This window comes from Desmodus rotundus, chromosome X, assembly GCF_022682495.2.
Source record: "Desmodus rotundus isolate HL8 chromosome X, HLdesRot8A.1, whole genome shotgun sequence".
NCBI classification, from domain to species: domain Eukaryota; kingdom Metazoa; phylum Chordata; class Mammalia; order Chiroptera; family Phyllostomidae; genus Desmodus; species Desmodus rotundus.
Window position 1 is genome coordinate 19,689,178 of NC_071400.1, and position 13,198 is coordinate 19,702,375.

Here is a 13,198-nt window from a genome sequence, read left to right on the forward strand (position 1 = left end):
AGTGAGAGAATTCCTAAGCTAAGCAATAGGTAGATGAATCATTAAAAATTCTAACACTCCACCAGCAGTATATTACCTTTTAACTCTCCTTTTATCTCTCCAACTTGGACATCTCAATCACCCCACTTACACTTCTAAACCACCATGTAAACACCACAGAATACCAAAGACTCAAGAATCTATGAGTCTCCTTCTTTTCTTTACTTGAGATTTTATTTACATACACTGTTCTCATCAATGGCTGAGATCAGATTCTATGCCTTTATCATAATTGCTGGTACTCATAAGAAATGGTAATATGTTGAACTTTCACAACTTATCTCATAGTGGCAATTGAGAGTGAGTCAAGCATAGGTTTTTAGGTTAACAAATGTGTAGGCATGACTTAGATTTATAAATTCCTGTCTTTTCTTGATTCAGAATTATCCTTTATCTAATCATATACATTTCTAACTAAAATTTTATTTCAAGACAACCTTTATATCGTTACTTAAGCTCATATCGCTGAGTATTCAATATACTTCTATTCAACTAGAAACACAACATCTCTAAATCTCCCCAAAAGGCATGTTTTAATTTATATTTAAGTGCTTTATTACTCTACATCTAAAACTTTATTTTGAGTTCCTTTGAAATATAGGAGAATTCTATCTAGTTATGGTGAACTACCTGTATTTAATTTGGATCTAGATCACCTGTTAATTTACAATTTTACCTAGTCATCAATTGCAGGAGACAAAGAGTTAGCACGTTCCCTTAATATATTCATTTATTAGACAAAGTGATCATTAAAGTTTATTTTTTTCTCTCGCCAAATTGACTAATTTTGAGTAACTTGAAAACTTATGATCACCTTAAATTTTTTCACCAACTTTTCTTTTTTACAACCTGCCTAAATAAAGTTTACACATGAACTGCTTGATTTATAAGTTTTCTCATTTTTCTTGGTTGGATTTTTTTTTCTAATTCTAAAAGCTACATTTTCTATTTAGTAGTCTCTCTGATGTTGCAAGGTACTTCTTATCCCCACCCACCTAGAGTACACACATGAAACAAATACATCTTGGGCTTCCCATACAGGGTTTTAAAAATAGGCTAGACATTCAGTAGGTTGGAAATGCTTTTTTAATGCTCACATTTTGTTATAATGTGTTCTCCAAATTCTGAGCACTATCATTATTGATGTCCTTGGTGTTCTATTTCTTACCAAGACATTGTACTTCACTGCCAGTATTATTACATAACAGGTAAACCAAAGGTACTTCTCTTCCTACTTTTGGTGATTATGGTTCCTGTCTTTCTAGTACCTTGTGACAAAAGAAAAAAGAAAAAAAAACTCATCAAAGAGTTTGGTGACAGGTTTACCTCCCTATAACTTTCTAAATTCAGTGGAGTTGGAAAAACACAAAGAACAAATCTTTCAGTTTTATTGAGGTAACTAAAACAACTCTAAATGTTGTAAATATGTCATGTTTAAAAAAAACAGTATGTACTTTCTGATACATTCTCAAGTAGGAAGTATATTCATTTTTTAACTTTATAACAAAATTTTTAGTTGTAAGAAACAAAGATTAAATCCTAGTCTTCCTAATTCATATTTTATAAAGATTTGACTGAAACAATCAACCCCAGGGAGAATAATTGTTCTTGCTTTCTATAACAAACAGGTTCCTGAAAGTCTGTAAGTCAAAGATTTAAAAATCAAGTTACATTTTGCATTTTAAAGAAGCTCTGAAGTTAATCCTAACTCATCAATATAGTTTAAGGCTTTAAATCAAAGAATATCAAGCTAAAGAAAGAAGAGGAGAAAGATCCATCATTTACATAATGTTTGTACTCTTTTATTTATAGGGGACTAAAAGTTCTCATGCAGAACACCAACTTCCAGAGTGGAGGAAATCGTGAAAACTAGTTTTTACTAGTATAACGTCACATGCTCAACTATCTGTGAATATAGATCCCTGCCCTGTTTGCTAGTTCCTGAATTTTTGATAGAAAATACCTAAGTTCTAATTCTCCCTCCCCTTTATCATCTCACAAGCTTCTTATACCAAAGTATCCTAAGTCTTTTTTTTAAAGATTTATTTATTTTTAGAGAGAGGGAGGGACACTTAAACTTGTGGTTGCCTCTCATGCTCCCCCAACTGGGGATGTGGCCCGTAACCCAGGCTTGTGCCCTGACTGGGAATCAAACTGGAGACCCTTTGGTTCGCAGGCTGGTGCTCAATCCACTGAGTCACACCAGCCAGGGCCTAAGTCTTTATTAAGATAGATTTCCTTTGTGTTTTTGGTGCAGGGGCAAAAGTCAAGTAAATAAATGGTAAACATACCAAGTAATGCAATTTAAGAACCACATATATAAAGAAGCTAATTTTCCCAGTGTTATTCACATCACTCTTCTTAACAGCCTATAGGAAAATCAACAGTTCCCTCTCCACCCAAATCAAATATTCTATTACAATTTCCAAATCTTTCTACCTCCACTGCAAAATTGTAGCTTAGTTCTATATCTGTGTTTGTATTACCTTCTCAAAGTCATAAACCAGGAAGGAGCTTTAAGTTCTGCAGCAGCAAATAGGAGGAATGGCTAATTAACTTCATACTAATTTATGATGAATGGTAGACAATTTATCCATGGCCCACAAAAATGGGTCTGTGAAAATAAACAACTCACAGATCTACCTCAGAACATTCACATTATTCCTTGACTGTATTTACCTTTGCTTAGCTTGAATTTGGACTCTTCAGCTATAAGTACAATTGTTACAAATTTAAGTCTTAAGCAGGGGTACCATTACTAGTAAACCAATAACAATGACGACAGTAATCTTTTTGTATGGAAATGTTCTTAAGAAGTCCAAAAGGGAAAAACATAAGATGATCATTTTGCTTGTCTCCTGTGTAAAGTTAGGGGCAGATGAAAGAAGACTTCTTGCATACTTAAATCACAGAATTCGAGGGCTGGAAGAACTCCTGATGGTTCTCTAAGTGGTCTCTAGTCCTGGCTGCACATGAGAATCAGCAGTACAACTTTTAAAATGCAGATAACTAGACCTCATTCCAAAACTACTGATTCAGAATCTCTGAGATTGGACCCAGCAATCAGTATTTTTTTTTAAAAAGCACTCCAAACTATTTTCCATGTAGTCATTTTAACACTGGTTTTAAGATCAGCAATTGGGCCCTAGCTGGTATGGCTCAGTGGTTGTGTGCTGGCCTGCGAATCAGAGTCACTGGTTCAATTCCTAGTCAGGGCACGTGCCTGGGTTACAGGTCAGGTCCCCAGTTGTGGGCGTGTGAGAGAGGCAACTGTACTTTAATGTTTCTCTTCCTCTCTTTCTCCCTCCCTTCCCCTCTCTCTAAAAATAAATTTTAAAAATCTTTTTAAAAAAAGATCAGCATTTGGAAACCACTGAGCAGACAGATCTTGAAATCTTGAATTTGTATCCTTGATTATCTTCAGAGATAAGGGTGTTTCTTTCTTCCAGATACAGGGGGAGTACCTCTCACATGAGTTTCTTAAGACCTGTTTCAGGAAAGAAGAGCAGTAGGGTGGGGAGAGGGAGGGTATGAAAACATCAAAGTAACCTTCTCACTTCTGTCATTTTCTCAAACTCCTTCAGCTTAAAATATCCAACATGCCAAGGTTCTATACTTTGAGGTAGCTTATCTTCAACCTCATCAGGGGACATTAAGAGTCAGTGAGCAGGAAAAACAAGAAAACTGTAGACAGAATTAGAATTCACCCTGGGGTTCTATTAGAATGGAGACTCATAGAGTCAAAGGTTAGAAAGAACTAAATATAACAAATTTAATTTCTTTGAGTCTGAGGTAGCCAAATCAGATTTCTAATCTGGAGCTGAGAGTGAAAACATAACATATTTAGGGAAGAGAGGTAGATTTCTCAGAGGATTTGAGCAGAAAGGGTTGTGCCCAGGTGTTCTGAAAAAACCTGGAAGAACTAAGAACCAAGCTGAGCAAGGCTGACCTCAGACAACACTTTCCATTTGTCTTCATACTTTAGTAAAAATCATTCTATGAATGCTCTTATTTATAAGATACTGTTTACACTTTTACAAAGACTGATTATGTGTATAGGCTATCAGTGACTGATGGAGGAGGAGTATACAGGAAATAATAAGAAAAAAATGCTAATGATATCAAAGCTTAGAAGGGAAGACCTGTTACAAATTCTCAAGAGGTAACACCAGGAGTGACCTACAGTGAACTCAGGATGCCCTGACAATCGGAGAAAATAACTAAAACTTTAGCCTAACAATGTCCTAAAAACTAGAGATAACACCCAGTTAGCTACCTAGTATTTAATTTGTCGAGATTAGTTCTCCCAAACTAGACAGAAAATATTTTTCTAGATTACTTACTTACATGTCTATACCATTACCTATCATCTAACAGATAGAATACATGCAAATAAAAGCCATTCTCTAGTGATTCCATGACCCTCAAATTCAATTAGTTCTATTATGATTGCCTATGTTAAGATTTTTCAGTTGCCCTGTGAACACAGCCTTGTAAGTTTGTTGGGTGCTTCCTAATCAAGATAGTGCCAGAAGAAAAATAAAGATGAAAATCAAAGCCATTTACCTCGTAGTACTGCTTGCACTCAAGACTATAGTATGCTATCTTTTTAAAGAGTTATATAATACAAGCACAATTGAGATCTCCCTGGGTAGAAATATAACAGTCACAGTGTTTGAGAACTGCAAGGAAATGTATAGGTCATTTGATCCAACTCCTTATCACCACCATCAGCAAAAAGTATTCATTGTATGCCTGCTGTGTCCTAGGCTAATACCACCAAATGGAAATTATGAAATTTAAGGCTATTTATGTGAAATTAATGGTAAAAGTAGGGAAAGGTAATGAAGGGAAAAATAAATCCTGGAATAAAAAGTATAGACTCTTTGAGATGAACAGTACTTAGCAAACATCTGATCCAAAATTTATTTTTATATGGAAAAAACTATAGCCTAGAGAGGTCATAAATTGTTCACGGACTTAAGGTGGTTCATTAGTGGCAAAGCTCAAAGATTTTTTAAAATTTCATTTTATTGATTATGCTATTATAGTTGTCCCAATTTTCCCCTTTGCCCCCCTCCACCCAGCCCCCCCCACTCTCTCAGGCAGTCCCCATACCATTGTCCATGTCCATGGTTCATGCATATATATTCTTTGGCTACTAAAATCTCTATGCAGTCCTTTACATCCCCATGATTATTCTGTAACTACCAATTTGTACTTTTTTGCTCATCCCCCTGTCCCCTCCTCATCTGGCAACCATCAATATGTTCTCTGAATCTATGATTCTGTTTCTGTTCTGCTTCTTTATTTTGTATTTTAGATTCAATTGTCTATAGTTGTGTATTTATTACCATTTTATTGTTCATAGTTTTGATCTTCTTTTTCTTAGAAAAGGCCCTTTAACATTTCATATAATACTGGTTTGGTGATGATGAACGACTCTAGTTTTTTTCTGTCTTGGAAGCTCTTTATCTCTCCTTTGGTTCTATATAATAGCTTAGCTGGGTAATCTTGGTTGTAGGTCCTTGCTGTTCATCACTTTAAATATTTCTTGCCAATCCCTTCTAGCCTACAAAGTTTCTTCTGAGAAATCAGCTGATAGTTATATGGGAACTCCCCAGTAGGTATCTAGCAGCTTTTCTCTTGCTGCTTTTAAGATTCTCTCCTTGTCTTTAACCTCTGGCATTTTAATTATGTGTCTTGGAGTGGGCCTTTTGAGTTCATCTTGTTTAGGACTCTGTACTTCATGGACTTGTATGTCTATTTCCTTTACCAGTTAGGGAAGTTTTCTGTCATTAATTTTTCAAATAGATTTTCAATTTCTTGCTCTCTCTCTTCTCTTTTGGGCACCCCCATGATGTGAATGTTGATACACTTGAAGTTGTCCCACAGCTCCTTACAATATCCTCATTTTCATAAAATTCTTTTTCTTCTTGTTGTTCTGACTGGGTATTTTTTGCTGTCTTATATTCCAAATCACTGATTTGGCTCTCAGTTTCATCCACTCGACTGTTGTTCATTTTGTTTAGCTGTAAGTTGTTTTTCATTTCAGTTACTGTATCCTTCATTTCTGACTGGTTCTTTTCTATGGTTTCCATTTCCTTTTTTATGCTGTTAAACTTCTCTCTGAGTCCATGTTTTTCCCCTAAGTTCTTTGAGCATCTTTATAACCAGTACTTGAACTCTGCATCCAGAAGCTTGCTTGTCTCCATGTTTAGTTCTATCTCTGAGGTTTTGTTCTATTCTTTCATTTGGGCCACGTTTCTTTGTCTCATTTTAGCAGCCTCTTGATGTTTGTTTCTGTGCATTAGGTAGGGCTGCTACTTCATCCAGGATTAGTAGTGTGGCCTAATGTAACAGCTGTCCTGTAGGACCCAGTGGCACAGCCTCCCCTATCATGAGGTGCACCCACCATGTTGGCTGTGTACACCTTGCTCTTGTAATTGAGCCTTAATTGCCATTGGCAGATCAATAGAAGAGATTTACCCAGGCCAATCAGCTTCAAGGACTGGCTGTGACCACTCACCATCAACCTCCAGCTCTCCTGGAGGCCACTGTGGAGGATCAGCTGTGCAGGGGCCCACTCCACAGAGCAAGACTTACTTCAGCAGGGCTCTGGTGCCTGCTGAGTCTGCACCTTGAGTGTGTTGCTTGTGGAGGTGATTGGGTGGTGGTACTACCACATGGTCTATAGCTGTCTTCTGGGTGCGGTGCCTCTAGGGCCCCCTGGGAGGTGCAGGTCAAGGTCAGCCACTGCCTGTATGTTGTCAGGTCCACCTGCCATAAGCTGCAAAAAATCTGCAGATGGCTGCTACTTCTGTTGGATTTGGAGTTGCCCAGTAGAGGACAAGCTGTGAACCAAGGCCAGGTGCTGCCACTGCTGGGCCTGAGGTCACTCAGCAAAAGGTATGGGGCTTGCTGGGGCCAGATTTTGTTTGAGAGGATTTAGGGAAATCTGAAGCATGAGCCAAGAAAAGCCATTCATATGGAAAAGTCACTGGAAACAGCTTGGGTGGACCCTAAAGTTGGGTGGGGTGGAGCCTCAGAGAATCACCAGGGTGGGCCAAACAGTGTGAGCCAGGTTGATGGAGTCTCAGATATGGCTCCTCTCTGCCATCTCTGTGGGGAGAGGGCTCAGAAAAAGAGCAATGGCTTATGCCAGCACTTCTGTCTGGGATAAAGCTGCCCCTCCAGCTCTCACCCTGATACTGGACAACTCAGTTCATCCCTGTCTGCCTCTGGTTCTTTTCAAGCTGCTGCCCCAGTGCTAGAGCTCAGTCAGAGTTTGAGTAAGTCCATGTGTGGGCTCTTTAAGAGGAACTGCCTGGCAACCCAGAAGTTTCTGTCTTCCATGGCTTCAATCCCCACTGGTTTTTACCATCAGAAGTTATGGGAACTTACCTATCTGGCACTGGAACCCTGGGCTGGGGGTCCTGTTTTAGGGCTGGGACTGCTGAGTCCTGAGATATCCCTCCCAATTTTTATCTGTCACATGTGGGTGTGGGACCAACCCATTCTGTGTCTCCACCCCTCTTACCAGTCTCAATGTGGTTTCTTCTTTAAATCTGTAGTTGTAGAACTTCCATTGAGCTCAACTTCTGACAGTTCTGAATAATGAATGTTCTGTACCTTGGTTGTAATTTTGATATGATTGTGCAAGGAGGTGAGTTGTGTTTACATTGCAATCTTAGCTTTCTGCTGCAGAGCTGAAGCTTGAACCCAGGACTCCTTACTTTTAAGTCCAAGGTTCTTTCAATACAGCTTGGATTAATTTGTAACTTAAACTATATTCTTTTGCTATAAAACCAAAATTATTTTCCATGATAAACAAATCCCACAACTGCCCAATGTCTACTTAGAAAGAGCCCTACATTTCAAGAGTTAATAATAATTGTAACTTAAAAGAATTTGAATAAATTAAAACAGAACTTTCCTATTCTTTGAATGATATAATTACTTCGTTATTGAACCACTCAGCAATTGGCTGATCCTTGTATACACGCATAATTGCCAAATATTTTATATTACAATCTTATAAAGATATATGTAATCTTGACTTTTTTGGCAAGGTTACTATACTTGGTCTATTGTTTTTCCACATTAATAACTAGACTGGAATAGGCTAACCTTTAGAGTGTGGGAGGCAAGATAATGACGGTATTCCACACCATTATTCCCATAGGATCCAATGTCCAGAAGCCAACAGCTCCACTTCCAGTTTTATCACTGATTTATTGTAGACTTCAGTAACCCTTAACACTAAGATCTTCAGTTCTGTTCATAAAAAAGACCTTCGAATTGATTAAATTTTCCAATAATAAATATATTTTTGTGGTAGATTTTATATATGCATAGAATTATTAAATTACCATGCCAATATTCAAACTACTTTAATAATGAAAGAGACTAAAAAACTCCTCTTAAGTTTTTGTAAGCTTTTGAAAATTGAGATATTAGAACAGTTTTTCTCAACTTTCTATAACCTCAGGTTAGTATTACAAGTATGTGATAAAATGTTATGGAATTCTTAAGAAACCTCTGTGATTCATATTTCTGAAATAAACTATGTAGCTTCACTATATTTTACATATAATACAATAAGACTTCAGATAAAACTTAAGTATGTCTGTATATGTTTCAAAACTAAACATAAAGAATTGGGCCTGTGGTCTAATTTCCTTAAGTGGTCAGTTTGAGTTTGTATTTCTATGTTTATGAGAGCTCAAAATATTTATCTAAACACAAAGAAAATGTTCTTAGTTTACCTATTTTTATGACATACTAATATTTTTACATCTCTCTCAAAGGTTATTATAACTTGCTTTTGCAACATAAAGTACAAGTAAAATTGTCTGACTTTATAAGTATGCAATGATATAAATGAGATGTAGTCACAACCACCCTGGGTTTCCCTCTGGTCATCACACAGCATTTTATCAACTCACAGTTGAGTCTCTGTCTTTACTAACTTGCTTAAGAGACAGTTTTGAGATAGATGATGATATAGCAGTAAGGCAGCCCTTGTCTTAATGGCAAAGCATAAAGTCAAAGTTCTCACACAGTGGCTGAGGTATGGGGAGTGGTGGAGGTGGGGATGGAAACAACTGTACTTGAACAACAATAAAAAATGTGAGAAAAAAGTTCTCACACAGTATTATTTTCTACTATTAAGGCAACAATTTAAACTTCTAGCAGTACAGTGCATAGCAAGAAGAAAAATGTGTTTATAAGGCAAAAATAAAATTAAATTTATAAGTACTTTTTCATGTTCTTTATTTTATTATTATTTTTAAATGCACATTAGCAAAAATACTTAGAATAGAAATATTGTAGTAAAGGATAACATTGTTAAATTTATTACAAAAGATTTTGACACAGCTGCATGAATAAATAGCAGTTTGAGGAGTTTCTCCTGATTAATAATTTTGAGTCTACTTCATCTTTAAGAACAAAAGAATAATTGGTAATATTCCTTCATCTTAATTCCTCCTACTCAAGATAGGATAAGAGAAGCCCGTCCTCTTTCTCCTAATTTGCATTCTTCTCTTTACACAAGCTGAGATCAGAGGAATAGAACAATGAAGTACGTAAGTGAGACACATTCTGGGATGTGAAGAATGCATTTCTTTATATATTTTTGTAGGATAATTCAATTTACAATCTGGTAAAGAAGAATGAAACAGTTATTTGATTCTATTATGGCTTTACTACATTTTTCCAAAGAAACAATGAAATAGAGGCACGATGATAAGGAATTTAACCATAACATCCTCCACCTTAGAAATTCTCAATCAAGAAACCAAGTCATAATAGGCAGCACTTTTATTTAGCTCCATTTCCCAGATAGATCTTTAAATTCCTGTTATTTCAATTGAAAATGGAAATGTCAGATTATTTTGTTCAGCCAGATCAATTATCTTTGGGTCTAAGACCTCTTAAATGAATGAAAATAATGAATTTTGTCTTTTTGACTCTCTGGGATCTGAAGTTCCTTTGTCTTTAATTATATTCATGGGTAAGGGGAGTGAAACATGCTGCAAACAATCACATTCTCTCAATAAACCAAAACTCAAGGCTATCATCACAATAAATGGTGGTGGATGCAAATTCCATTGCCTCAGTTAACTCATTTCTCTCTGACTTTACAACCATTCCAAAGGAAAAAGGAGGTCTGGTTTCTTATGTGTATTACAGAAGTACAGAGAGGAGAGAGGTCAGGCAAAATTGGCTTAATTTTGCTTACTCTGGAAATTACAAGAAATCAGTGATTAAATGATGGCTTCACCATCTGTATAGTGAAGGAGAGAGGTGGGCTTAATGATCTCTAAATGACCTACTATTCTCATTTTGTGAATTTGTGAAGTATTGGAAGCCAAATCCCTTTGTTTCCCTGCTTGTATCAGTAGCAGTTGCTCACTCTATTTCTGAAGCAATCATTAAGGTAAAAGATGAACTGCCACTGGCCACATGGCCAATCCTATAGTGGTACACAATGGCTCAAATGAAAAGTATATACTACCCCACTGTTCAAGAAAGAAATTCATAATCACTAGTTGACTACATTCAAATGCAGTCAACTGATTGATACTATAATGAAACAGGCTTAGAAGCCAAGGATGGATAAAGAGCAACAGAGTGAGTACTGTCCAGACTAATCTCCCACCCTTCATACTGGCTATGTTCCATTATATGAGTGGCTGCTCCAAGGAAGTCAAGGGGAGCCAGAGTTCAGTTCATACAGGGCCTAAGCTTGATATTACTCTTCCTCTCCTTCAACTGTACAGTAAATTCATTCAGAAAGTAAAGTAGCATTTAGACAGTAACCTAGTTTATACTTGACCATATACAAAAGTAGAACATCCAACAAAGCTAAGTGCCCAAAGGCAAAATTTCAGGGATGTCCTACCATATTCCCAATCCCATGCTTCAATGAGTAGTAGCTTAGACATAAAAACTTAAATGCAATATTCCACTGGGGAACAATTCTACTTTTTGTTACTTTTGAGCCTTTGAGTCATACCATTTTCTCTATCAACAATAACTCTACCTCTCCCCCATCTGTCAAAATTCCTCATCTCTTATTAAAAAACACATACCTCTCCAACTCCCCAAGGGAAGTTGATCACCCAAACACATTCAACTGCTTCATCTTCTACCCTCCCATAACCATTTTCTTGAGCTCCATTTCTTGAGCACACATTATCTTTGCATTCTCTTTGATTGTCATGACCTTTCTATTTTCTAATAAGTAAGTTCATTAAGAAATTGGATCTGTCTCACCAAGTACCAATTACCCACTCTCACAAGACCCAGTATATTGCTTTGTATACTGTGGGCCTTGGATGTTTGCAGGCTGTTTACCTGGAGGCCCTCCTAAGATGAAATCATTGACATGAGGTAGTCCTTTCATTTACTATTTCATTTCTGACTTTTGGTACAAGGGAGGTTACATTCAATAAACTGAACAATATTAAAATAGGTATGAAATGCTAAGTCAATTCCTTTTCTCACATGTGATTAACATAATAAAAATTTTCCACAGTGATAATTGAGATTTTTTTCTTTCTACTGAAGAGCTCTTTTTAAAATTAAATTTATTGAGGGGCATTGGTTAATAAAATTGTACAGGCTTCACATGTATAATTCTGTAATACATCATCTATATATTGTATTGTGTGTTTACCACCCTAAATCAAATCTCCTTCCATCACCATTGACCACACCCCCCTTTACCTTCTTCTACCTTCTTCCAGCCTCCTTTCCCTATGGTAATTACCATACTGTTGCCTGTATCTATGAGTTTTTAGTTTTTATTTATTTATATTTTTTGCTTAATCCCTTTACCTTTAAAACCCAGCTCACAACCCCCTCCTGTCTGACAGCTGTCAGTCTGTTTTCTGTATCTGAGTCTGTTTCTATTTTGTATGTTGGTTTATTTTGTTCATTAGATCCCACATATGAGTGAAATTACCATATTTTGCTATGTATAATGGACATCCATGTTTTTGGCCCAAACTTTCAGGGAAAAAAATCTTTCATTTTAATTTTTTAATTCAATTTTTTATTTATTTAAATTTAGATACTTCTTTTTTGTATTATAAAGGAATTTTAGCATTTATTTTGAACATATTATGGTACAAGAAATTTTATTTAACAAATAATTACAAAACACAAGAACAGATACAGAGTATAAGAAATTTTATATTCTGGTAACAAATTTATGATATTTATGCATCAGAGAAGGCCAACAATGCTTCTTCATTGACAATATCAGAAGTATTCTCTTCTTCAATTTATACATTACCAGTGTCTTCTGAAGAGTCTACTTTCCTTATCCTCGTAAATTTCATCATTCTCAGTTCCAACCAGAGCATTGCTAATGCTGCATTTCAAAAACAATTTTACAACCACTTCCTTCCTGACACTGTTCCACGATCTTAGGATCCAATCACAAGCCTGGGTGACTACATCCACGACGTACACTTTTTCTTCATTAGGGGTTTAAGGGGCTTGTTTACTGACACATCAAGAGGTTGCAATTGGCTGTTTAGCCTACCAGTATCACAGCAAGTTGGGTTTTCAAGTCCGCTCTGCAGTTGCTTTTGCACTTTGTGTAACATGGGCCTTGAAGTGATAAAAAACAAGCAAAGCTGATTTTTTAAGTAATCCTCCAGGCCTTTGTAACCAGACTTTGTTAAACCAGATTTTCATGCCTCCTTCATTCATCCATCCTTTTCCACGCATGTGGTCAATAACCCCACTTGGAATCTTTTCTTTCGGAAACATTTTTCTTTTACAGATGATCATAGGTGGAGCTTTGTCCCATCTGCACAGCAGGCTAGAACAACAGTGAAATGTGTTTTCTCACAACCATTAATCTTAACAGCCATGGTGTTCCCTCCTTTGATGCCCACAGTTCTGTTGGATGGCACAACAAATGTGAGTGGGACTTCATCTATACTGGCGATTTGGGACAGCTCAAAGTTGTCTTTCTAAGATTGATAACATTAAGAATAAAATTCCAAAACTTGATTCTCATAGGCTACTGGAAGTTTTTGCACAAGTTTCGTTCGTGTCCTAATGCTCAAACCTTCTCTCTTCATAAAGTTGAAACACCATTAAGTGTCCCTGAGAAATCATCAATGCTTTTTTCTCG

The 13,198-nt window shown here is 36.5% G+C and overlaps 1 protein-coding gene across 3 annotated transcripts in view; it reads right to left on the reverse strand.

The window, feature by feature from the left end:
• The window catches only part of STK26 (serine/threonine kinase 26), a 67,195-nt gene that overhangs the window by 29,081 nt on the left and 24,916 nt on the right, over window positions 1-13,198 (reverse strand). The window lies entirely within an intron of this gene.